A 5188-nucleotide genomic window follows, 5' to 3' on the forward strand; every position below is an offset into this window, starting at 1 on the left:
AGACATGACAACCCTCCCTGCCCGCGCTTGGCTGATGGAGGCACTTGAAAGCTGTGCCGGGGTGGAGGTGCTCTGAGTCCCACACACCCTTCACTGGTAGTGGTTCTTCTGGTCTGATGTCACTTGGTGACTGCATTTGAAGGCTTGTGACCTTCAAGTCATGGGATTTCAGCATCTTTGTCCTGCTTTAGGGGACACGGAATAAACTAAACACTAAGCATTGAAAAAAGTACCAAGTGGCCATCTTGACCATTCTGGGGCTATGATGTAAGAACAGGGATTGGGAGGACTTAGGTCTCTGGGGTATTGCCAAATCTGGATAACACTTCCTGGTTCTAAAGCACTACCTGAATATCAAAGGATGCTGAGACACTTCTGCCATCTGACCTATAGACACAAAGCTAAATTATTAGCTGGGCGTGGTGGTACACAATTATAACCCTAACAGTTGGGAGGCGGAGACGGGGGGGGGGGGGGATTCACAGTTTCAAGGCCAGCCTCAGAAATTTAAAAAGTATAAAATAGGTCTGGGAGTGTAGCCCGGAGATAGAAGGGTTTCCAGGAACCCCAGTACCACCAAAATAAATAAATAAATAGGGCTGGGGGTGTAGAACCCAGAGGTAGAATGCCCCTGGGTTCAGTCCCCAGAACCGCACGTGTTCTGTGGATATGCACACACGCATATATGAGCTGATCTAGCTGGGAACTGGTATACCTGTAATTCTAGAATCTGGGAGGCTGAGACAGGATCACAGGTTCAAGGCTGGCCTCACCAACTTAAGACCCTCTTTTTCAAAATAAAGGGCTGGAGGTATAGAATGTCCCCTGGGTTTAATCCCTAAAACAAAAAAAGGTGTGGTGGTGCAAGCCTGTTAGTAATCTCAGTACTTGGGAGGAGGATTGCAGGTTTGCAGTCAGCCTCAGCAACTTATCAAGGTCCTCCACAACTTAGACCCCATTTCAAGATAAAAGATAAAATGGGGTTAGGGGGTATATCTCAGAGGCAGAACCCTGGATTCAATCCCCAGTACAAAAAAAAAAAACAAAAAAAACCACTGGGTAAAATAGTAGACACCTGCCAGCACTCAGGCAACTCCCCACCTCCCTGAAGAGATGAACAGGAGTCCAATAGGAGGACCCAGAAGCAGGACTGCTGGAGCAGGGGATCTGGAAACGCTCTGGGGAGCAGGGTCCTTTCACCTGGTTGCCCCACACTGACTTCTGGAAAGACATAGGCTTCTCCGGGGACCACCCAAAGAGCTGATAATTGTGCTCAGTCCATTTGGTGCTTATACACCCCAACTCTGCAGTCCCTATTTCTAAATTCTCTGCATAGGAAGGAGTGGTGGTGGCAAGACAGGGACCCTTCCCCTGGAAGGTGATCTTGAGAAAAACTGTGTTAATAAAAAAATTTTGGAGGCTGAGACAGGATCACAGGTTTGAGACCAGTCTCAGAAACTTTGCAAGAGTCTTGGCAACCTAGAGGCTATTTCAAAACAAAAGAGGAGTTGAGATGTAGCTCAGAGATAGAATGACCTGGGTTCCATCCCTAGTACCACAGAAAAATGTAAAAACCAGCACATTGCTTGGCCTGTTGTCCCACCACATGTGTGGCTGGGCAGGTGGCTCTTACCCCCCTCCCCTCCACCTGCCTGGCCACCTGTACAGGGTGACAAGATGTGCTCAAAGCCACAACAGCTCTTTTTGGGTTTTGTTTTGAGTACTTAATATGGAACCCAGAGGCATTCTACCTTTGAGCTATACCCTGCGCCTTTTTTTTTTCTTGAAACAAAGTTAAGCTAAATAGCTAGTGTTGGCCTTGAATCTTCAATCCTGTCTGCCTCCAAAATACTGTTACAGGCGCCAGGCGTGGTGGCGCATGCTTGTAATCCCCGCGCTTGGGAGGTGGAGACAGGAGGACCGCAGGTTCGAAGCCAGCCGTGCTGGCTTAAGAGACTGTTTCCAAATATGTATAAAAATAGGTCTGGGAGTGTAGCCCGGAGGTAGAAGGGTTTCCAAGAACCCCAGTACCACCAAAAAAAAAAAGTCTGATGTATTTTGCCAGGCATGGTGGTACACGCTTATAATCCCCGTGGCTTGGGAGGCAGAGACAGGAGGATTGCGTAGGTTTGAAGCCAGTTGTGCTGGCTTAGGAGACCCTGTTTCCAAATAAAAATATAAAAAATAGGTCTGGGAGTGTAGCCCGGAGGTAGAAGGACTCCCAGGAACCCCAGTACCACACACACACACACACACACACACACACACACACACACACACACACACAATCAAAATACTATTATAGGCATGAGCCACCATGCCCAGCTGCCTTTTTTAGTTTTGAAACAGGGTCTTGCTAGGTTGCTCACAATCTTATTGCTGAAACTGGTCTCGAACCTGCAATCCTTCTGTCTCAGCCTCCCAAGTACTGGGATTACAGGTGTGCACCACCATGCGTAGAAAGCTACAACAGTCTTGATGTTTTCAGCCTCAGCAGTACACCTGGCCTAGGTGCCCAAGAGAAATTTCTGGCGTCACGTAATAGTCCTGAGTAAAGGATTCCAAGTTTAGTCAATCCCCCTGTGTGGGGCTGTGCTGCTCTGACACTCCTGGATTTCCCACTAGGTGGTGGTAGTGCACTATGTCTTCATAGGAGGAGAGGGCAGTCCACTGCCTATGCTAGGGAAGGAGAGGACAATAAATCAGTCTAATTTCTTGGGAGTGATATGGTCTTATTGTCAGAATTCAAGTGTGCAGATCCTAGAGGCCAAGAGAGCACTGATAGATAACCTGTTATCGCAACAGATGGCCAGAAGCAAGCTAAGTGCATGAGCCAAAACCTAGCCGCATAAGACACTATAGCCACGGAGTGAGAGGTTCTGATGACATTTAAGAGAAGACAGGTGTACATAAGCCATGCTGGAACAAAGATACATAGCTAGTTGGCAGACACCATGTAGATAGGATAAAGATGATTAAGCCAGGTGTGGTGGTGTACAACTCTAATCCCAGTACGTGGGAGGTGGAGGCAGGAGGCTCACAGGTTCCAGGTCAGCCTCAGCAACTTAGATTCCGTTCCAAAGGGCTGGGGGGTAGTTTAGAGGTCTTAGAACGCCTCTGGGCTCAATCTCCAGTGACAACATCCCTCAGAAAAAGAGAAGGAGGAAGAGAACCCTATGGGTGATCTACCTGGTCGTGCGCCCACCCTGCTACGCAGGATCACAGAAGCTCTGGGGTGGGCACCTGTCTTATTCATCCAGACAGAATCTTGGCTCAGCACCCTCCACATACCAAGCACTGCTTCATATTAGAAAACCTGAATACAGCATGTTCGTAAGTCCAACTTGCACATAAAGAACCCTGTCCCCTCCACATACCAACACTCCCCAGGACACCTGTGGAAACTGGGATCCATGGAATGGACACTCCTGACTAACACTGCATTCTGAACAGGAAGCAGCGGGTGGAGAGGTCCCTTGATTTCATGCCTGATCTTTCTCCCCACGCTGCCTCCTGTGAAGCTATTTATCCTTCAGTTCTTGGCAGAGGTATCTTCCCCTCGCCTTAAGTGATGAGTTCTAGGAGGGCAGTGATGGTGGCTGTCAAGGCCCCTGCTGTGTCCCTAGCCTGTAGTACGTGCTCAATAAATAAGGACAACGTGAACGGTTGATTCAGGAGGGCACGTGGGCTCGGGGCTTTGGGTTCCAGCGGAGGTCCTACTGTTTTACCAGCCGGGCTCTTGGATGGCTCGCTTCATCTCTCTGTACCAGAAGGGTCTGCGTGATGAGGGTCTCAAGCAACAGGCATAAAATGACCAAATGGCATGGCTGGCACCAGAGTGAGCACCACAAAATGGTAGCAGGTGGTATGTGTATGAGACAGACAAACTGGGAATCGAACCCAGAGAGCATTCTGCCTGAGCTCCACCCTGCCCTATATTTTTTTAAAATACGGTCTTACTAAGTCGGTGAGGGCCTAAGTTGTTAAGTCTAGCCTCAAACCTGTAATCCTCTTCTCTCTACCTCCCAAGAACTAGGATTAGAATCATGAGCCGCCACGCCCAGCTAACAGGTGCCATTTCTACCACCTCTGAGGCTATCGCTCCACTGGACTGAAAAGGTCGCCTGGCCTTGCTTGCCCTCATTTTTTCCACCTGCATGGCGCGTGAACAGCTGTCGTGGACTCGTGGGGACTAGGTAGGAAGCTCTGTGAGAAAATGCCTTTTCCTCCTTCCCCTGAGCACCCAAGGTGGGGCCTGACGCACACCAAGCTAGTGCTCAATACATCCGTTGACTGGGGTGGGGGTGGCAGGGGTTAAAATCAGTAAATGATGCACCGCAGCTCAAAAGCCTATGTGAAGAGCCTGGTCCTGTGCCAGGGGGAATGTTGGCTTACTGACTTTATTAAGTAGATCCCTATATTAGGTGAAATAAACCCAGGCCCAGCAGGGTTAGCACAGAGCTAATAGATCCGAGTTCCAGCTTCTCATTTCTATATCCCCCTCTTGCTTGGGAAAGCACCGGAGGCTGTGACTTGGATCCCTCCCCAAAACCTATGAAGCAAAGCCTTCCCCTGGGGAGGAAAGTGAAGGTCAGAGAGGCTGGTTCACTTGCCCAGGGACTCTCCCTCAGTCTAGGTTATTCCTGCCACAACAGGCACCTCCCTTCCCTCCCAGGCCTCTGAAAGTGCCCAAGGTCAGCACTCAGCAGAAGGGACTGAAGAACGTGGAGCAGTGTTTGCCTAGTCTCCACGAACCTGTGCCCACTCCCAACAAGCAATCCCACCCCTCCTTTTACAGCCATCTGAGACTTCCCAATCAGCTGGCCTCAATACCCTGATGCAGGCCAGGCAGTGGCCACCTGGGAACATGCAGGCTATGGTTTAGATTTTAAACATCCCAGTATCTCTTGTATTAGACAGGCAGCCATATTCAGAGGCCAGACACGGCTGCACCAGAAGGTCCCCTGGGGATATGACCAGGGACTGGGTCTCCCAGCAGCTGCACCTTGCCTTTTTGCTCTCTCCTGCCTCCTGAGATAGCTAACAGCTCTCACCCTTGCTCTCTACTCCCCACCACTAAGTTTTAGGGACCCGCAGCCCCAGTCTAACCTACACTGTCCAGAATTGTACAAGCCAAAGTGTGCGCCACACACACCTCCACTTTAGCCAGGTTTGGTTTTTTGTTTTG

Source organism: Muscardinus avellanarius, assembly GCF_963383645.1.
Source record: "Muscardinus avellanarius genome assembly, chromosome: 10".
Classification (NCBI taxonomy): Eukaryota; Metazoa; Chordata; class Mammalia; order Rodentia; family Gliridae; genus Muscardinus; species Muscardinus avellanarius.